General features: G+C 46.6%; 1 non-coding gene across 1 annotated transcript; it reads left to right on the top strand.

Moving 5' to 3' along the window:
- The first annotated feature begins 571 nt into the window (after nucleotides 1-571).
- Nucleotides 572-647, top strand: Trnaa-ggc. The gene has a single exon. It is a non-coding gene; the product is annotated as a tRNA-Ala (tRNA).
- Nucleotides 648-22,825: the final 22,178 nt, after the last annotated feature.

Genomic DNA, 22,825 nt, shown 5'->3' on the forward strand with positions numbered 1-22,825 from the left:
AACAGAGTCTGGGGTGGGTTTCTAGTGCTGTGATAAAACATCTCGGCATTCAAGAGGCAGAGGTGGCAGATCTCTGTGAGCTCAGGACCATGGTGATCCGAAGAGTGAGATCTGGACAGCCAGGACTACATAGAGAAATCCTGTTTCGAAACAAAAAAAGCAAAATACTTAAAACTAAAGCTCCTTGACCAAAAGCAATTTGGGGAGGAAAGGTTTTATTTTGATTACCAATCCACATCATAGTCCATCACTGAAGGAATTCAGAGCAAGAACTTGAGACAGGAATCCAGAGGTAGGAACTGTTGCAAAAGCCATGGAAGAATGCTGTTTACTGGCTTGCTCATTCAGCTTTCTTATACTTTCCAGGACCATCTCCCAGAGTGGGTACCACACACGGTGGGATGGCCCTCCCACATCAATCATTAATCAAGAAAATGTCCCATGGGCCAATCTGGTGGAGGCATTTTCTCAATTGAGGTTTCTTCCTCCCAAATGTCTCCAGCTTATATCAAGCTGACCAAAGAAAACAAAAAAAAAAAAAAAAAAAAAAAAAACTAACCAGGGGGTGGGGGTTTGGGGATTTAGCTCAGTGGTAGAGCGCTTGCCTGGCAAGCACAAGGACCTGAGTTCAATCCTCAGCTCAAAGAAAAAAAAAAAAAAACTAACCAGGACAAATTCACTTCCACTGTGGAAACTGAAGTCATCAGGAATTGATCACCTCAGAATCTTTGAGTCCAGAAATACAAATCCAAGAGTCTATAGGGTTGGGGGCTCAGAGGGTGTCTTAATTACTTTTCTATTGTCATGACAGAACACCATGACCAAAACAACGTATAAGAGAAAATGTTCCATTTGGGGCTCATGGTTCCAAGGGGTTAGAGTTCATAACCATCATGGCAGGAACATGGCAGCAGATAGATAAACATGGTGCTAGAGCAGTAGCTGAGAGCTCACATCTGACCCACAAGTACAAGGCAAAGAAAGGCACACTGGGAATGGCATGGGCTTTTGAAACCTCAAAGCCCACCCCCAATGACAATACCTCCAACAAGGCCACGCCTCCTAATCCTTCCCAAACAGTTCCATCAGCTGACGAACAAGTATTCAAACACATGAGCCTTTGAGGGCCATTCTGATCCAAACCCCCATAAAGCATATATCTATCCTAGGCTTCTCTCCCTGTTCCTTGTGGCTGTGGCTGTGGCCTAGTTCTCCTTGACTTACATATGAGTAGTGCTAACTTGGCCCCATCCTCAGTGTTCCTCTTGAATGTGTGAGTCTCCACCTTCACGAGGACTTGCCCTTTCTCTGGGTCTGTGTCCAGATTTCTGTGTTATAATGACTCTCGTCATTGGATTGGGATCCATCCTAATGAGCTGTCTCCAGTTTCTCACAATCACATCCATGTTGTCCCTGTTTCCAAACGAGTCCACAGACACAAGCACCAGGGCCCTAGCTTTAAATGTGCCCTTTTAAGAATATAATTCTCCCCACTACAGCTGATAATATCTGCCAAGAATGGCAGTGGCTCCTGATGAAAAACACCCTCCAGATTCTAAAAAGAACAGCCAGGAGTCTATGTAACTTCTATTTCTGATACCCCTTGACAGGAATCCTGAGGATAGATGAACACTATCAAGGGCACTGTTGGTTACTTTTTCTGTGAACAACAAACCACTCAAGGGAGAAAGGGTTTATTTTGGCTCAGAGTTTGAGAGTACCATCTGTGGTAGTTTGAATGCAATTGCCTCCCCATAAGTTCATGGGAAGGTCACTATTAGGAGGTGTGGCTTTGTTGAAGTGGGTGTGGCCTTTGTGGAGGAAGAGTGTCACTGTGGGGGTGGGCTTTGAGGTCTCCTATATGCTCAAGCCACACCCAGCATCTCAGATCATTTCCTATTGCCTGCAAATCAAGATGTAGGACTCTCAGCTCCTTCTCTAGCACCATGTCTGCCTGCAAGCCACCATGTCCCACCACAATGATAATGGACTAAACCTCTGAAACTGTAAGCCAGGCCCAATGAAATGTTTTCCCTTTATAAGAGTTGCCGTGGCCATGATGTCTCTTCACAGCAATAGAAATCCTAAGATGTCGTCCATCATGGTGGGAAAGGTAAGAGAGCAGGCACTTCAGGCAGCTGGTCGCATCACACCTGCAGGCAAGAAACAATGTGAGATAAATGCTTGTGCTGAACTCACTTAGCCAAATGAGTGTTTGGTATATGTGGTTTATGTTATAATAGAAAAACCTTTGAAGTTGGCTATCAAATTGCTAATAGACTCTGTAGCTGGAAGTTTTCCTGTGTCCTGCCCAGTCTGCAGCTGCTCAGACCCAAGTAAACACACAAAGGCTTATATTAATTAAAACTCAGCCATTAGCTCAGGCTTACTACTGACTAGCTCTTGCACTTAAACTCACCCCATTTCTGTTCACCTATATGTCACCACATTTTCTATGGCTTTTACCTGTGTGCCATTATATGCTGCTCACTGGACGGCAGGCTGGTGTCTCCTGACTCAGCCTTCCTCTTCCCAGAATTCTCCTTGTCTGCTTATCCCATCTGTACTTCCTGCCTGGCTACTGTCCAATCAGTGTTTTATTAAACCAGTGTACAAAAGCATTATCCCACAGCAAGACTTGCCATCATTGTTGTGGCTTGACTGTGTCCCCAAAATTTATGTTGGAAGCTTAGTCCCCACATTCAAATACTGATATTATCTGGAGGTCATGAGGCTGGGTGGGGTCTCCTAATGGGTCCATTGGTTAATAATTGAGGGAAAGAGATAAGATGGCACACCTCTCCAGCCTTGTGTCCTCCTCCACCACACTGAGATGCAGGAAGAAGCCTCCATCACAACCATCCAACATAGGTGGCTTCATATTACTGTCATGAACACCCTGACCAAAGCAACCTGGGAGGAAAATATTTTACTTCAAGGTCACAGTTTATTATGGAGGGAAGCCAAGACAGGAACTCAAACAGAAACCTGGAGGCAAGAACTGAGGAATGCTAAGTATTGTCTTGCTCAGCAGGCCCTCTTATACACCCCGTGACCACTGCCCAGGGGTGGCACCACCACTAGTGAGTTGGCCCCTCCCATATCAATCATCAATAAAATGTCCTACAGTTTGGCCCACAGGCCGATCTGATGTAGGCATTTCTTCAATTGAAATTCTCTCTTCCCAGGTGACCCTGGCTTGTGTCAAGTTGATAAAAAATAAAATTAAATTAAAATAAAAAATAAAAAAACCTAAATTAAACTAACCAGCATACCAAGCAAGCAGCACATGCCTGTCATCCCAGCACTTGGGAGGGAGGCTGGGTCAGAAGGATCCTGAGTTTTATGTCAGCTGGGGCTACATAGCAAGATCTTGCCTCAAACCTTGGACTTAGCAGCCTCCAGAATTATCAGGAACACTTTATTTCATAAATTACCAGTCTGTGGTATCATTACAACAGCACAAGATTGATTGAGAGAAATCTCACTGTCCTCAAATACTATTCCACAAATATTTACAGACATTTGTGCCTCTGTGATGAGAAACGCAGACTTGCTCCCAGCCACTGTGAACCTTCCCACCTGGGACCTGCAAACAGTGGACAGGAGATGGTCTGTCTACATCATGACTAACCAAGCAACTGCTTGTCTCTGGATGGGATAGGAAGTTAGGAAGGAGGCTCCTAGGCTATGGGAATGGCTCAGTAGCTAAGACACTTGAACAACTATGAGGAACTGAGTCCAAATCCCCAGAACCCACTTAAAATTCCCACTTCACTCATTAAAAAAAGAAAAAACAGGCCCATTTGTTGGAGTTGGTGAAACTCCATTTTATATTTTAAAGACAAGTGAATGTACCCATGTGGTTATGACCCAGAAGAAGAGATGCAACAGGATTTATTGCCCATCAAAAGTTGCAGAGCTCCACTCCAGCCCAGCCCTCTCACCCAGAGTCCATGACTTATCTACTGATGAACTCAATGCAAGTTTTTGTTGATTTTGTTTTAGTTTTTGTTTTTGTATGTGTGTGCATGCTTATGCTTATATGTGTGCATTCTCTCTGTGTCTCTGTCTCTGTTTCTCTGTGTGTTTCTCTCTCTCTCTCTCTCTCTCTCTCTCTCTCTCTCTCTCTCTCTGTGTGTGTGTGTGTGTGTGTGTGTGTGTGTGTGTGTGTGTGTGTGTGTGTGTGTGTGTGTAGACCATCAACATCAGGTAGTACTCCTTGGGTACTGTCTACCTTGTTTTCTAAGACAGGTCTCATACTGCCAAGTAGGCTAACCTGGCTTGCCAGTGAGCCTCAGGCATCTTCCTGTCCCCACTTCCCCAGCACTGGGATTAAAGACACAAATCTCCATAGGTGGCTTTTTTCACAGGTCCTGGGGCTCAAACCCACATCCTTGAATTTTCAAAACAAGCACTTCATGGTTAAACCATCTCCCCACAATCAAGACAGTTTTAAGAAACCTTCCTGCAGTGATCTGGCCTGCCACTTCCCCAAAATAAGAAATGGGACTGGCTGCCCTCTCCAAGGCAACTGGAGCATTGTGGTAGAGTGTCACCCCCAAACCTTCATTGCTGGGCCAGTCAGTGCCAACCACTGAGCACTTGGAAGGCAGGGCATAGGTCATAACAACACAAGGGGGCCTCACACTCTCAGATATGCAGAGTTCACCCAGCTAAGCCGTGTGCAGGGCTGAGGGCCCAGAAACCAAGGTGATACAGAAGGCTAAGGAGATATGGAGGGCAATGTGTGGAGAGGAAGGGATGGAAGAGCCCATTGCAACTTGTACAGGATGATCAAGATTCTCTTGGGCAGCCTGCTGCAGGGCATGGGAGGAGGTGTGGGTGGAAAACATCCTCCACTAATCATATCTGCCTATCAAAGTCAAAGCACCTCTATAACGTGAGCAGCACCCAGTCCACCACTGTTCATCCTTTGCCTGCTAGGGTCCCTCGGCGCCAGCCACAGTGCCAACTTGCCTCTATCACCAGGTAAAGAAACCAAAAGGAGTGTATGATTCAAGGTAAACCCAACCCCCACTCACACACTGCCTGCTCTCAGAGAATAGTTTCCTGGTGCAGGGAAGAGCATCGGCTGCCCAGCACCACAGCTCCTAAGGAGTGGTAGCAGCTAGAGACGATGATGACTTTGAGTCCCTATTTGGAAAAGGAAAGAAATTGTCCCTGCAAAGGCAGCTGATGCCGTGGGCTGGGATTAAATGGCAGGGGGAACCAGCCTCCTCTGCTGGCCTTCCTGGTACACAAAGGCTTCCTCCGAACCAAGTAGGAGACCCACGTGAGTGTGAAAGCCACAAATAGCACTGTAGAGGTTGAGCCCTTTGTAGCTGATGAATGTCTGGATAGGGGTCCAGAGGTGGGAGGATGGAGGACCTCGCTGGGCAGATAAGGAGTGCTCTGCACTGAGTCCTCCTTGCCCACTCAGAACAGTCCTCTGCCTCCTTGGTGAGCTGAGTGTGATGAACCACCAGCAGTCCCTGACTCAGGGCTCTTCCTCTCAGCTGTCTGGCCACCACCTGCCATCACTCCACATGCTGAGCTGTTTGTAGCAAGTGTTTTGGGAGAGAATTCCAATGGAAGCAGCTCACAGGGTTCTTAGGAAATGTGCTATGTGGGTCTCAGAAAGCAACTTCAAGTAGCTTCCATTCCTTGTGTACACATGCATTTATCCCAGAAAATGAGGTTGAGTGCCAACACCCCACCCCCAAAGTCTACAGTGAAAGAATCCAGATGTTTCCTCTGTGCCCTTCACACCACAGATGTGCACAGTCTGCATAAGAGGAAAGTCATCTGAACCCCTCTTTCTGAGAATAGCGAGCTCTGTTTCTAGCAGGAGCCCCCTTCTGAATGCCGACACCCCTCCTCACCTCACCTCCACACCTCTGCAGTCTGTGTGACTGGTTAGTCCTGGTTAGTCACAAAGAACAGATGGCTCTCAATGTTAGGAAAGGAAGACCCAGTCTATGAAGCCCCACTATATGACAAGCACCATTAGACGCACTCACACATAGTCTCTACATGGGAGCAGGTGTGATAGTCTGTGAGATAGGGTTTTGACACCCCAGGGAAGCACCCACCTCCTATTGGCAGTGAAGATTTCATGAACATGGAACTCATGACACTTTCCTCAGCTCCCTGGCAGGTGTGACCAATTAGGCTCCAGCCATTCCCCGACAATGAGAATTGGCATGTGGCAGAGCCTGATACCCAATCAGAGCACAAGGATGGCAGACCAACCTAGAGTGGCTGGAATCTGGGAGGCTCTGACCTAAAACATCACTGAAGCCTAGCAGAGATGGAGGCTGGACCCTGTGGCTTACAGATGTGCTTCAACCCTTTCTTTAGCTTGAACCAGTTTGGGTTGTTTCACATTTTTACCTAGAATTCAAAGAGCCCCACAGTCACTAAGGAAGCTGATCTTCAAAGGGATTAAGTAATGCAGTCAAGTCCACTCTGCTGTTGAGTTGCTGAGCTGAACTTAAGTTTTTAAGTCAGATCTGTGTCTGGAGAAAGTACCACATTGTATCCAATCTCTACAGTTTGCTACCATGTAAATGGGACACCAAGAAAGAACAAAAACAATGTATTAACCCCTCACATACTGCTTTTAGAGCCCTTGTTGGGGACACACTAGGAGATTTTTACATACACAAAAAAGGAAACTATATGCAAATGATTGGTCTGTTGTCTCTAAATGTCCTCACCATCAGAGCCAAGCCACCCTCTTACTCAATATGGATGTCTGTGGTTTCCCACACAGCATAGTCTCTGGGGCGTTCCTGGGAGTGACAGGATGGACATTAAGCCTGCTGCTGCACCTGGGACATCCTCTAAGCTGCTGCTACCTGCTTTGAGCCTGGGTGCCTGTCCCTCTCTGGAAGTCAAAGAAGGCTTATAGACCATGAAGGACCCCAGTTCTTCCCTGGTCCTTTGTTGGTGTTTGAACAAGGATTTCAAGGCTGAGGGTGAGCATGTTGCTGCCAGGGCACATCCAATGCAGGAAAGGGGGTCCTTTGGTTGGATGTTGACAGAGCACCTGCACATTCAGTGAGTATCCCATCTGATTCAGAAAACAGTGATGTATAGCACAGTTCACTATGTTTCACTGTAGGTACATAGGGCTGGGGAAGGCATTTGTGCCTAAACCATACAGCAAGCTTAAGGCAGCACCCAGATTCAAACTCAGGCTTGTTACTGCCAGAGCCAGTATTTCATCTGCAATTACAGAGACACCAAGGCAAGAGGGAATACAATGCTTTCTTTAAACCTGACTTCTGTCAAGGCCTTTGAGGAAACCCAAATAACACTGCCTTTCTTCCAACTCAACTTTTGAACCAAGTAAGGAATAAGACATGAGTCAATGGGATGTTGCAAAGAACGAGGTGAGGTCTGGATACACAGCTGTGGGAGAGAGCCAATTAGGCAGATAATCCATAGATGCTGATAATGGAACCACTTATTTAGAAATTATATTGGGGAGAACAACTCATTAAACAGGATGGGCAAAATTGTCACAGAGTCCTGGAAGGCTGATGTCCAGTCCCATGCTGCTTCTACCGCCTGAGTCAGTCCACACCATCTGAGCCCACAAGGGAGAAGAGAGCGAGCTGTACATGCCCCTCAGGTCTTAAGCTAGCCCCAAGGCTATGCCCTAGGGGCTGGTATCCCAAGATCATAGATGGAACAAGTACCCACTACAATCCAAACAGGCTTTCAGCCCCAGAGCAGACCTAGTAAAGCCCTCCTAATGAGTAATTCCATTGCTGGGGAGACAGGGTGGCTCACTGCTTCATCTAGATCTGCTTCAGAGGGAGCAGGGAAGAGATGCAATCCTCTCAACTTATGTAATCCTCCCAACTTAGATTCTGTCTGTATCTGATGAGAGAAGTACACCATGGACATAAATCCACCCAGGGCCAAGAGGCCATGATCCATAAAGAGACCACTTCCACCTGGAAGGACAGGAGTGGACAGAAGACACCCCAGCACCCAACTAGGTCCTCCTTCCTGTACCTCATGACTGCACACAGAGCGTGCTTTGCAGCGGTAGCAGTGAGGTGCAGGCTGGCACATGGCTTTTATGAGCAGCAGTATCCCTGCAGAGAACTCTGCTCCCGCCACAGAGCAGCCACAGCTACAGAGATCCAAGGAACACAGTCCCTGCACAGGTTTAAGGGAAGGGTGTTCCATGTAGAGATCAGGAACTTATAAACATGGGGGTTGGATGGTTTAGAAAGGGAGATAGGAGAGAAAGGCCGGTGGCTCTTTTACCTAAAGGCCAGAAGCAGGTAGAGACCTGGAGCTCTGATGTGTCCTGAGAGCTAAGAAAGGGTGTCCAGTCCCCAAGCAGTCCCCTTGGTGTGGACACCAAGGAGGGCTTGATGAAGAACATTGTGTCCAACGTTACTACAGCCAACCACTAACCTCCGGGAAATCACTTCCACCCTGAAGTTCTAAATCTGTCTCATCAGAACTCCTAGACACTCCAGGGGGCAGGTTCTGGGATATGCAGCTCCCAACCTTGCTTAGATGGTATTGGTCAGGTGAGAAGAGACACCCCAGTCCTCTGGCTTTCCAGAGACCAAATGTGTGGATGTTTGGGCGTGTCTATTTAGCATCAGATGGGGCAGAGGCAGGGTTTTCAAGCAGGGTTAGAGCCCAAACCAGACATGTTGGACAAGGGATAGGAATAACAGGACTCTCAGAACATGGTGGGCAAGATACTTATCTACATATTCTTTTCCTTCTTTGCTGTATTAGTGACTCAAGGGAGGCCTACTACCACCTCAGAGCAAAGTAGGGTGCTGTGGATGGTTGATTGATAAATAAAACACTGATTGGCCAGTATCCAGGCAGGAAGGATAGGTGGGACTAGCAGAGAGGAGAATTGGGGCAACAGGAAGGCAGAGTGGAGGAGATGCTGCCAGCCACCACAATGAGGAGCAGGATGTAAAGTACCGGTAAGTCACAAGCCACATGGCAAAGTATTGATTGATAGAAATGGGTTAATTTAAGATAGAAGAACTAGATAACAAGAAGCCTGACACAGCCATACAGTTTGTAAGCAATGTAAGTCTCTGTGTGCTTACTTGGTTGGGTCTGAGCAGCTGCGGGACTGGCAGGTGAGAGAGATTTGTCCTGATAGTGGGCCAGGTAGGACTGGAGAAAACTTTAGCAACAGTGGGGCATCATGAAAGCCATGGGGAACAAGCTGGCATGAGGTGATCAGGTGTCTAGCAGAGGAGCTGAGGGTCATAGATAGGATCAAAGTGTCATGGGAAACCTGTAAGCCTTGCAGGATCTTTTCATTCTGTAGGGAGTGTTATAACTCTGGATGGATCCATTAGTCTCTAGAAGGGAATCAAGCATAGCTTTGAAGTCCCTGAGGACAGTATCTTACTGTGCATGGTGGGCATCAAAAAAAGTTTCTGCAAGGATAAGGTTAAGGTAACTTAGTTACCACTGACATGGTCTGATGACCACAGCCAACTCTGCTTATGAGTCTACAGGTCAGAGGTCAGCAGACAATCCCCCAGAGTGTATTTGGGAGCCAAACAGAACACAGTACCATATTTCAGACATAGGGGTGGCCCTTCATGGTCTCCCTGATCCCCCAGTCTCCTAATGCATTCTTCAGAATAGGTCCCACTCATGTCAGTAACAGATGGAGGGGATGTGAGCCATGAGCCTTGGGGCCTAGAGACAGAGTCCTGCTGAGGTTCCAGAGAGGCGTGGGGATGATCTGAGGCCAGCATGGAAAACTGCTGAGAAGAGCAGTAGTTGGGAGAATAAGAACTGGAGAGGCCATCATGGAAACCCCACATTCACAAAAAAATCCCACATCTGCACAGAAACCAAATATCCACCTCCTATAGCAAAGCAGCCTCATTGCTCTCAACCTGGGGTCCACAGAGAGCTCTGAGAGGATTGCATATGACACCAGAGGGCAGCCAGACTGGTGACAAGTGTGTCATGAGCCCTCTGTGGGTAGTGGTGCTCATGTAAATCACCCGCAGTCCAAGGAGAGTGTGGGACTCAAGCTAGCAAAATGTTCCTTTTGGGCAACTCAGTGGATACTCTGGTGTATACCAGATCTCTGCATGGGACTGTGGAGCCAAGGCTGCAGACATGTGGCCTGGCCTAAGTGACCTCAAATGCAATCTAGCACTGGGGTTTAGGCATGCTTCACATCTGCACCTCTGTTCTTAAAGACTGGGTTCTCCTGAAAGTCCCTAGTAGCATATGCTCACTAGGCATGGGCCAGCCATGGCACATCTGTTTTTGCACTGGCAATTGGGTCCAGAAGGCTGCCCTGACACATGGGCAGCAACCAGCTAGGCAAAGACAGGGCCAGAGACACCCTCCCATTCTACTCTCTGTGTTGGTTCTGCTCATGAGTCTCATGGCTGGCTCCCCTGCAACATTTAGGGGCAATGCCTGTCCTCTTTGGCCCCCACAACATGACTGGCAGTTCAGAATTATACACACTCCCTTCCCTGCCCAATGTGGTCTCCAGTCTTAGTCTCCTGGCCAGCTTTGCCAGCCTACCCTTCTCCCATAGACGGGTGCCCATTGTGCCCATACCACTGGCTGTATCCTGTAGTCAACCCACATGTTCAATTCCATCTATTTCTGTGCCTGGTTAAATGAAGGCCTGGGATAAAGGTCCTGAGCTGTGTACTGAAGCATGGCGCATACTCTGTGCCAGAGTGTGTGTGGTAACAGCCCACATTATATAATGAGTTTCTCAGGACAACTCTACAAAGGCTCTGAAAACCCAAAAGCTCATTTCAGTCTCCTCAAACAGGTATCAGGATCCAGGCTGGTGGAAGGGAGTCCTCCCACAGGCTTGGGGAACATGACTTACTGCACAGATAGTGGTTGTGGCTGAGAGGCTGGGGGGTGGCGAGGGAAGGCTGGAGGCAGGAGAGAGAGAAAAGACATGCTGCAGAGGAAGACGGGGAGAACAAACGGTTTAGAGGTTGATAAGGACTATCCCAGAAGAGTACACATACAGACAAGCACCACAACCAAGGCTCAGCCAGGGCTTGTGCAATTCTAAGTCTCGGTTTCCTTAAATAGACCAGCACACCCTGGAGTCCTCTCTATGATTTAATGGATCTCAAGGGATAAAAAGTGTGTCCTAGAAAGTGTCCATGGGAATGGGGGTTCAGGAAGAGGGGGTGTCAGAGGACCTGGGCTGGGGTCCTAAATCTTTGTGTGTGTCCTGGGGGCCTGGAGCCTGGTGTCATAGATGGATAGGTTGCCTAGAGAGCTCAGTGGAGGGTTTGGGTTTCTTCTGTGCACAGGACAGGCCCTGCTGCCAGTGAAGAGGAAGGTTGAGAGAATCAAGAGACCTGAGACCATTTCTTCCAGGGATGAGTTGCACCAGAAGGCAGAACCCCAGCAATACCGTGGAGCTAGGGCATTCAGGAGCCCGCAGCATACCAAGAACCCCACAACACCATAGCACAAAGGCATCCAGGAGCCCACAGCATACCAAGCCAGCACATGCCGTGAGGACGCAAGTGAGGATGGCTTCTGAACTATATAACAGCAGACAGGCTCTGGGCTGGCAAGCAGGGTGCCCATCCTGAAGGTGACAGCTCTGCCTCTTCTTGCTGACGCATGTTTGATGTTTTCTCTCTGGACTTTTCAGGAACTCCAAAGCCCAAGACACATTTTCTATGGGTTTTTCTGCTACCCCCATTTCCATCCTTCACAGAAGATTCTGGAAGCCACTGGAAAAGGAGCTGCTTTCTCTGCTTGACCTGATGCCCATGCCACTTCCTCAAGAGCATCCTGAGAGGTCAGATCTCAGCCACTTTTCCAGGAGTGGTGGGCAGATCTGTAGCATGGCTGCTTGCCTCTTCTCCTGTCTCATCCTGCCCCCTGGTGTCGGTGACCAGAGACATCTAGCTTCCAGCAGGTTCAAAGCCACTTTGTGACATTAGTACCTGTTTGCATGTGATCTTCGGTGAGTTACACCTCTTCCATGTGTCCCATGGTGTCACAGAAGACAGTCTGTGTGCATGTCATAAGTGTCTGTGACAATGACATGGTGACACACAGGGAAACTTTGGGACTATGCTGTACACAGTCCAAGGTGCTCTCCATGCACAGATATGGTCATCCCTGTCACCATCAAGATGGAGCCAAGCCACAGGATGTCTACAACTTCCTTGATGACCTGCTTCTTCAAACTGCAATTGCTGTAGTCCCAGACTCTCCTGGTCCTATGGTCAGAAGTGGAGTGACTAAGGGGCATCAAGCAACTTCTAAGACAGTCTGCCATTCTTCCCTGCTCACTTAGAGACCCTGGGATCCAGCAGTTTATCCTACACTCTTCATCTCCAGCCACAGCCTGCATATGTGATACCACACCCAGACCCCACCTCCCATGTGCACACACACACACACACACACACACACACACCATCTGAAGTATCCTAAGAATGAAAACCCAGGTGGGACAGCTGTAAATTTTGGGCACGGACCAGGGGAGGTTGTTAGGGACCCTGCAGTCTCTGTGTCAAGTATCCCTCCTGCTGAGATCTTAGCTGCAAAGTCTAAAGCACCATTACTAGAACATTCTTCCCATCCAGCCCCAGATTCTCAAGCAGAAATCATCTTCCTCTGTGGCTCCCAGCCTATGGGTACCCACAAAAACCACAGGCACAAAGGCTGCTGTGTGTACAGAGCAGCAATAGTCGCCACCTGGAAAGGACTCCCCTGACATGCCTCGGGTTGGAAGAAATGATGTTGATGGCAGCAAGGCTGGGTAGGGTCATCACTTAGCAGGGAAGGGTGGTCATCCACCCTCCTCTCACTGGTGAGAGGGGAGCTGCCCACCCCCATTGGTGATGTTCTGAGGTCATGCCAGGGCTGTACGAGAGAGGATCCTGACTGAGGCCCCATGGGTCATAGGGAGGGAGAGACTGGCTTTCCATCTCTGAGAGAGGGTGGGGTCCATTAGCAAGTGTGATGGCCCCTGGGCTGTCACCAGCCTGATTTAGGTTCTGTGCCAATATTAAAAGGACATTATCTGTGTGTCTCTCTGTTGGAAAGTTGCTTCCCCTTAGCAAAAGAGTCAAAAGATTTTCAGTAAATTAAAAAAGTATCCAGAAGAACATTTCTCCTTCGCTGAGAAAAAGGCAGGGTGCCTGTTTCCCTCAGAGGAAAATGTTCTACAAAACCTTTTTTTGTCATCGGGGGCATGCAAGAGGCATTAGTTCTGGGGGAATTTCAATAGAAGTCACAAAGAGAGAGGAAGAGAAGAACATACCAGGAAGCCTCTGAGAGGGGAATTAGAGACCCGCCAGGGCTGTGCTCTTTCATCCCCTCACCCCCACAACTGTGTGTGCTGAGCTCCAGAGGACTATGTGGGGAAACTCCACCATTATCCCAAATGATACCTAGACTTTGTCCTCAGCTTCCACAGGAGTAGAACCTCTAAGATGCCCTAGCAGGATCTGCACTCTTTGTCTGGCATGTCGGGTCACCCTGGAGAGGCTAATGGTATTATTTAGGGTGGTAAGAGCTACGCTGAATGCAGGACTGGCCAACTCAGAAGGGCACTTTGGGCCATGAATACCAGTCAAAACGGGGAGGATATGACAGCCACTGGGTCTCCTTGTGCAACCAAGCCTGAGTACGAACTGCAGACATGAGATTCAGTCTCCCCCTAGCAGTCTCATCACACATCTGTCCAGAAGACTGACCCCTGGGAGACAGCCAGGGTGTTCTTCTCTGTAGCTTTTCCCAAAGCCCACCCTCACCCCAACGTGTCATTGGCTGGTCTTACTCTATGTTCTTTCCTCATAAGAAACCATCTCTGAGACAGTAACAGCTGTCAGGTTTCTACAAGTCTCTCTGGGAATATGGAACCTGGGGTTGATCTTGGTGACTTGGCATGTTGACTGGTTTCAGAAGTCATTTTCTGTGCTGTACAGACTGTGTCTTTATCTTTGCAGGGAGCCTAAACATTTGTTTGTTTGTTTGTTTGTTTGTTTGTTTGTTTGTTTGTTTGTTTTTTGAGACAGGGTTTCTCTGTGTAGCTTTGTGCCTTTCCTGGGATTAAAGGCATAGCCACCACCGCCCAGCTAAACTTTTGCTCTGTGTATGAGAGAGACAAAGATAGAGAATCCACTTCCCCAACATCTCGTCCCATCCTATCCACTGGGATATTTAATTGTATAATCCCAGAAATAACAAATCAATGTGGGGATTAACCACACCATTTTACTTCCAAATTTAGGACAACTGAGTTAGTCCAAGAATGAATGTCCAAGAATTCCAGATGGTTGCCATAAAACCCGGACAAGACATAAACCTTGTCAGCCGCAACCTTCACACAGGAACTGACACCCCAAGCCTAGGGAGGCTGTGGAGACCAGATAAGGAGCCGGACACTGCCTCCCACCTTATGCTCAGACTATGCAAAGAAGAAGCCTGGGAGGCAAGGGGGGGACTTACACTCCAAGAGATAAGGGGAAATTGTTTCACAAGACATCTGGGAGACAGCCAGGGACCCAGCAACCTTGGCAGAGCCAGACCTGAGAGGTAAGGTTATGTCTACGACATTAGTTCACACCTGTTAGCCACTGTGAACCAGCAGCAGGTAGTCCTGGCTCGGCTGCCCATATGAACACACAATGTCATTTATCCAGCATTTAGCTGCCCAAGATTCACTGACCTGGATCTGCGTTGGCTTTTAGGAGGCATCAGGCTGGATTGCTGCCACAGGGACCTCAGCAAACACACATTCTTCAAGGAGTCAGGGTCTGCTCAATGCAGACTCTTTAGCCTAGGCTGGCCAAGAACTGCTTTTGTATCCCAGGTTGACTTCAGACTCATGGCAATCCTCCTACCTCAGCCTCCCCAGGCATTTGGATCACTATCGAGAGCCACCACATGTGGCTCATGCCCTGGGTTTGATAAAGGAAAAATCTCTGTCCCTGACAGATCCCCTGGAACTTGCCTTTCCTATGTTCAGCAATGTCATTACCCAGCCACAGAGAGAAAGAAAACAACAGTTAATGATCATCACATCTACAGGCAAAGCCTCTTATCCAGCAGCTGTCCCTACTGTGCCATTGATGTTTAGCCAAATGAGCCAAAAGAGCAAGGAGAGGCAGGAGCATCTGAGGGGAGGAGGCAATAGCTGCTTCAAGGCTGATTCACCCACATTGCCTTGCAGTTTGATCCCCATTTAATAGGATCACAGGAGCTTTCCACCATTGCTAGCACCCCCGAAAGGCAAGGGACCCTCAAAATAGAGCTTTGCATCTATGTTTCTTCCTATAAATCCAAAGGTTCTCAAAAATGGTATTTCTTTTTATTGAACTGAAAACAGCCATTTCAAAGTTCTGCAAACCCCAAGCCTTTTATTCAAAGGATGCTGTGACTGTGCTGTGGCCACAGAGCTGGCAGAGGGCTGTGAGAGGTTCAGCCTTTGTGTCCAGATATGTCGGAGTTCATGATGTGAACACTCTTTAGGGTTTGCAATTTCACTAACACTTGGATGAAGAATGCCCTTGGAATTGCTGGAGCAAGCTGAAACTGTCAGTTCCCAAAGCCCACAGCATCGTGGCATTTCTCTTACACCCAGATATGAATGCTAGGACTCTCCAAGTAGACATCTGTTCCAAGCCATGTCCTGCCTCACCTGCTGCATTCTGTGCAGTCTATGACATTTCTGGCCATGGTGAAACTCACTCCAGGGATAAATGAAGTTTGTTAGATGAACCAATCAGATGGCATCAGCAGTTTGGGAGTGTGGAAAGCCATTGAGGAGTATTTCTGGTTGACCTGGCTGGTTCTATGAGGCTTCTATCTCCCTTTTGTAACCGATGAGTGACCAAAATGACCTAGAGCTGTCATCAGCTGCAAGAAAAAACTATTAGATTTTTCAAACACACTCAATTGATTAATAGAAAGAGACAGAACCCCCAAGAAGGAGGAGACAGGAGACTGAGAATGAATGGGACTGCCAGTATGTGGGACATAAACATGGAGCTTCTGGTTCCCTGTAGGCAGCAGAGGGGAGATGGGAATTACATCTGGGGCTGTGAGCTTTGAGAGAGGTCAGCAAGCAGACTGAGGAGCCATGGACTCTGGGGACTGATACCAACCTGGCCTCCACATGGATTATGAGGTTATGCTTCAGGAACCAACGTGAGGACCCACAGCTGGATCCCCATCCCATCGGGTTGTAGACTATCTAAGGCAGAAAATGGCTTATTGTGCTCAAACATGCTAATGTCATGGGCTATTGATTAGTCTACAAAGTAAAGCTGCCTAAATGCCACAAGCACTTACCCCTCGTGAGCTCTGAAAGGAGTAGACACAGAGCTTCCACCCAGGGCCAAGCCCAGCCCTCCTCCCTGCTGTCCCCTCCATCTCCAGTGGCATTTCCTGCAGCCCAAAGCCCAAGGCCATGCTGCCTACCACAGGAAGCTTGTCCTGACCAAGCTGACTCTATGTCTGCTCCTATTCCTTGACAATGAGGTCCTTGATCCTGCTCACCCTCCTTCCACCTCCTCGCACGTCAGCAAATGTGTGAGATCAATGCATGCTGGATCCATCACAGACAGCAATCCTGCTGTAGCTCACTGCTGCTGGCAAAGTCAGGAAATAAGCAGCCTTCCAGGAAAATATTTATCAGAACAAGGAAGAGAAGGTTTTTCAAATGGGTTGTAAGCTTTTGGTGGGTATTCTCTCTGGGGCTTTCTGTTTACATTGTCTTTTTTCTAATTTTTTTTCACTTATTTTGTGTCCGTGCATGTGTGTATGTGTGTGCATGCATGTGTATACATGTCTGCACATGTAGAGGTCACAGGGCAACTTGGAAGAGTTAGTTCTCTCCTTCCATTATGTTGGTTCTGGGGATGGAACTGGGGTTTAAGGCTGAGCAGCAACTGCCTTTACCCTCTGAGCCAGCCACTACAACATTCTTCTGAACACAGTCAGAAAGTAGGAGACACTCCTTCATAACAGAGGCCTCTATTTGTTCAGCAGACATTAAATGCACTCTGGCTTGGGTGCCCTGGTGAATGAGGCTACTGACCAATTACTAATCACTTCAAAATCTCCTCAGCCTACAGTGTTTGTCAAAGGCAAATACCGAGCAATGGACACACAGTGTTTAATCAGAGAATCTGGGTCGTGTACACGCGTATAAAGTTTCCTCAGAATCTGCACACCTCCTCTCTTTGTATACCACCACCCACCCACCCCACAAATGTTACTCTGCCAGCACTTAGGAGGCTGAAGCGTGAGGACCATAAACACAAGGCTAGACTCCATGGAGCGGGTGGAGGAGGAAAGGAACTGGGGTGGGGGACATAGTTCCATGGCAGAGTGTTTCTCTAGATGGTGCTGTGAGCGTTACTGGGGCTCAGCCAGTATGTGCCAGCCACTATGCTGGACCTATGTTCCCAACAGACCCCCCAGTCCATGTGGGAGACAAATCACATACAAGTACTGTATAAACATCATATCCTGCCACTAAGATGGTGCCCCCCAAGCCCCTACTCCCTCTTCCTGGGAGGTCCGTGGGTATAGCTGATCCTAAGTAAAGAAATGAAGTGGGCAAGAAGATCCAGAGGATCCAGGGACTTGGGGAACAGCTGTTTCTTGTTCTCTATGGACTTGTATCCCAGGATTTTCTGCATCCCAACATTCCAACATGGAAGTCAGGGAGGAGAAGGGAGAAGTCTAGAAGAGCTTCTCCATCCATTTCACCTTATGGAGAAGGTCACCTGACCAGTCTGGAGCACTACCAGATCTCAGTTGTTTCTGAAGAATCCTTGCTGTTCTCTCCTGATGGGCCAGAAATGGTGAATAAAGAAAGAGGTGACCAAGGGTCAAGAAGGTGCCTCGTCTGACCTGGGGAGGTCCGATACCCACCATGCAATGTAACTACCCCCCACACACCGGGGTTCTTGTTACCTTGAAAATGTTCAGAACTCTTGAAGTTATTTTTCAGTGGAATCTGTATCCCCGACTGGTCCAAAGGCTGTAAAAAGGCATGAGAGGGACTTGCCAACACTGTAACATCTTCCCTGTCCCAGACCCACAGTGAGAGCTTGGTAATGTGGAGGAATGAATGAATGAGCCACACTCTGGAACAGAAAGGAGAGAGAGGAATTCAACCTGTCACCCCCATCCTCTGGATGAACACAGCTCCAAGCGGTGGCCCACAACACCCTCAATCTCTGAGGGACATCTGTTAGCTGGCGTCACTAGGGGTTTCCAGATTCTGGCTTAATAATTAAAGAATTGCAGAAGGGGATACAGAGTGGAAAGTTGCAAGAAACCTTATTGTTCACTTTCCTGACTGCTTGGAAAGGCCTAGAAAGAGAGTCCTGGCCACCACTCCCTGCTCACTAGAGGGGCTACCATCTCTAGAAGCAGTGAGAGACAAGGCAGGACAGGTACTGAGAACGCTTCTTCCACAGTTTTGACAGAGTACTGGTTAAAAGAGGTGTAGCTGCAACTAACCAACCAGGTAGATTATGCTCATAAAAAATCTCAAAGAAAGGTAGTCCAGGCAACAGTAGCAGCTGTGGGATGTGGCGCTAAGGAAAGGGAAGAGACATTCAGCCAAAGAGTGTGAAAGTCAGAGACAAAGTTCTTCCCAGAGCGTGGAGGCACCGGTGTGGGTCTAGTGACAAGAGTTATTTCTCATTTAGAGCTGGTGATATTCTTGGACATGAAGTTGCCCTTTTCACTGAAGTTCTGACATATTTCATCATGTAAATCATTTCCATGCTTCCTTTTCATAATAAGTAGATGATATGCAAACTAATGAAGAAAAAAGGAACAGTGCAGGTCAGATAACTGCAAAGAGATCTGTAAGCGCCTGTTAAGCTATTCAAGGGGCTCAGGCGACTGTCCAGGGCCTTCATGTAGGAGCTCTGAAAGGAGTTTCGTTGCTAAGAGGTATACTAAGGATGGTGTTGCCGAAAATCCCTTTATACTTTGTGAAAATATGTAACTATGACTGGTTTAATAAAGAGCTGAATGGCCACTAGCTAGGCGGTTCCTAGCTAGGCAGGAAGAGGTTAGGCAGGACTTCTAAGGACAGAGAGGACTAGGAGAGGAAGAAGGTATGGTTGCCAGCCAGACATGGAGAAAGCAGTGTGAGCAGTATGAAGAGGTAACTACCCAACCAGGAGAACACAGATTAAAATAAATGAGTTAATTTAAGTTATAAGAGCTAATGGGACAAGCCTAAATAAGGCCAAGCTTTCATAATTAATAATAAGTCTCTGTGTCATGATTTGGGAGCTGGTAGCACAGAGAAAGACTTGCTACATGTGGGGTCTGATGTGGGAAATTGAATATCCAAACACAGGGACTGAGAAAGGTAAGACAAGTCCTAGACAAGAAGCTGGATGTGGCTTCCCAGTCCTGCAGTCTCCCAGGCAGGCTAGTGTTCGGTGACATACAGAGACGTGGCTATAGGATGCTTCCTGCAGGCTTGAGCCGGCAGCCAGTGACAGGCACTAAGCTGAGCCAGGCAGAGGTTGACATGGCAGTTTAAGATTTGTCTCACATGGTAAGAGAACACTGCAGATGCTTAGTAAAGCCAGATCTGGACACAGAAAACCTCTAAAAGGGTATAGTATGTTTAAAAATGTACTTAGATACTGAAGAAAGAAAATAAAACAGGTATAGATCATCATAGAAAAAATAGATTAAAAATAACAAAATAAAGCCTTTAAAGAGGAAGTAAAATAATATAAAAAGCCAAGTAAAGTTGGGAAATACAAAGGGCATACACCTGCGTGGTGTTTTGTTGACTGTAGTCTTTGTTTTTTGTTTTTTTGACTCTTTGTGGTCCTGTCACCCAGCTCCCAAATAAATACATAGAGACTTATTCTTACTTATGAATGCCTGGCCTTAGCTTGGCTTGTTTCTAGCCAACTTGTCTAACTTAACTTATCCCGTTTCTCTCTAACTATGTCTTGCCCCTGAACTTTTTACCTTTATTCTATATCTTTACTTCTTACTCCATAGGCTGGCTGTGTGGCTGCCCCTGGCAACCTCTTCTCCTCCTCCTTTTCTCATTCCATTAGATTTCTTCTTCTGTATATTCTCTCTGCCTGCCAGCCCCGCCTATCCTTTTTCCTGCCTAGCTATTGGCCCTTCAGCTCTTTATTAGGCCAATAAGGTGTTTTAGGCAGGCAAAGTAACACAGCTTTACAGAGTTAAGCAAATGCAACACAAAAGAATACAACACATCTCTGTATCGTTAAACAAATGTTCCACAGCATAAACTAATGTAACACATCTTAAAATAATATTCACAACAGTTGGCTGTAGACAGAAGCTTTCCTGTGTCCTGCCTAGTCCCACAGCTGCTCAGTCCTGAGTAAAAACACAGAGGCTTATATTAATTAAAACTGTATGGCCTATGGCTCACGCTTCTTGCTAGCTAGCTCTTTCATCTTAAATTAACCCATTTCTATTAATCTCTTTGTTGCCATGTAACCATGCCATTACTGGTCTGCTGGCATCTTGTCATTACTGGTCTGCTCCTTGGGTGGCAGGCTGTCCTCTTTCCTGATTCCACCCTTCTTCATCTCCGTCTTCAGTTTCAGTGTACCACCTGAACTTATTCTGCCTCACCATTGGCCAAACAGCTTTATTTATCAACCAATTAGAGCAACACATATTCACAGCATGCAGAAAGACATCCCACAGCAGTTGACTTTGAATTTTTTGAAAGCTAATGAAGAGAAAACTATAGCTGCTGAGAGACACTGGATTGTGGAAGGAACTGCTGAATTAAACCAGCTTATATATTTTAAGGATATCTTGGCTTCAAAATCAAAGTCAGATAATGTGTTGTATTGGGGGAGAGGTTATGCTTTGGTGTCCATAAGAAATGAAATTAATCAAGATCAGATTTGACCTGGGAAGACTTCCTGAGGATCTTGGCTACAGATATGAGGGGAAAAACCAAAAAAGACTGCAAGGAAAGTGATCTATAAGCTGTTCCCTCAACATGGGAACAGCTCTGAGACATGATAAATCTTGTTGGTCACAGAATCCTTATGACTTATAATTACATGCCATCATTTCATATGTCATGGATAGAGATTTACATTACAGTTTGGTTATACTGTCCAAACTAACTTATAAAGTTATCAGATTTTTCCTGTCAAGCATAAAACCAAAAAAAAATCATCTTTAACTGACTTGCACACACTGTAATTCCATACTTAAGTTAAGGTAGAGATACAGGTTGCCTTTAAGAGTATATATGTCTTCAGGGAAAAAGGACCAGATACCAATAAAGACAAGTATCCCAGGTGATCCAGCCTCTCAGAGTGCCTCTGTTGCAGTTTCCTCAGAGTTCTGCATCCAGAGCACCTTTAAAGCTGCTGGCTGAGATGGTCCAGCCTCACAGACTACTCTTGGCAGGATTTCAGATAAGTTCTGCACTTTCCCAACGCCCTGAGACTAGACAACAAATGATAGAGCCAGCTCTCACAGGACTTGAACATAATTCCAATTTTCTCAGGGTCCCCTAAAGATGCCATCACCTCCACACTGTAGGAAGCAGTCTAGAGAACATGACACCCACATTCCCAAGAGGTAGGGTGGGTGAGTTTTTGTCTTTTGATAAATTACGGATGTTTGTCATCATTTAGGGAGGGTGATTACAACTTGTTATTGTTCATGGTCAGAAAAAAAACTGAACAAAGGAGATTAGATTCAGGGATCTCTTTATGAAGGGAACAAGAGAGGATATAATATAGTGATATTTTATTTTTACTGAAATGTGATTTTATTTGTATATTAATAAAGTTGCCTTGGGGTCAGAGCAAGCCTTAGCAGAAGCTGGGTAGTGGTAGTGCATGCCTTTAATCCCAGCACTTGGGAGGCAGAGCTAGGCAGGATCTCTGTGTGTTCAAGGATACAGCCAGCATGGCGACACACGCCTTTAATCTCAATACCAACCATAGAAGACCTGGAGGTCTGTACAGACAGCCAGTGATGAGGAGGTCATGTGGCTGGGTTTACAACCAATGAGAAGGCAGAACAGAAAGTCTATATAAAAGACAGGACACAGGAAGTGGCTCTCTTGCGGAGAGGAAAGACAGAGCAGCAGTGGAGGGTTAGGTTTTCAGCTCTCAGCTATTGCTCTGATCTCTTGGCTTTTAACTCTGCAATTGGCTCTGTGTTTCTTATTTAACAAGATGGTTACATCTTCAATATAGTATAGAAATAATGTGATAAAAGGATGAATTGCTAACTCTACTTTTGAACAGCCACTAAAATAGTTTACATTGGTATGGATTTTTGTACATTGATACAAATTTAAGGTTATTTTTGTTATACTGTATATATGTTCTATACTTGTTTAAGGTATTGTGCCTATGCAACTCATTTTAAACTGTAATGTAAAGTTTTATTCCTTGAAAGCTATTTAGGATAATAAAGAAATACAGGTTAATAGATAGTCACCTATAACAATAAAACTTATATTCATGTTAGATATGTTTTCAAGGTCAAACAGAGACATATTTTAAATAGATGGCCTTTAAACATTTGAAGATTTATAGAATATGGTATTTAAGATGTTTTAATAACATAAAGCTTTTCATGACAGTGAGACACGTCTGTTCCTGACAGCACCAATCTACTTCAGAGAAGATGAGGCATCAAAGAAACTCCATTGGAGTTTGCTTTTATTTGTGGCAAAGTTAGCCACTGGGCAAGAAACTGTCCTTTCCTCAACAGCTGACAGAATGCTGTCCAAATTGGACAAGCAGAACACAAAAGAAAGCAA

The sequence above is a fragment of the Onychomys torridus genome, chromosome 2 (assembly GCF_903995425.1).
Source record: "Onychomys torridus chromosome 2, mOncTor1.1, whole genome shotgun sequence".
NCBI lineage: Eukaryota > Metazoa > Chordata > Mammalia > Rodentia > Cricetidae > Onychomys > Onychomys torridus.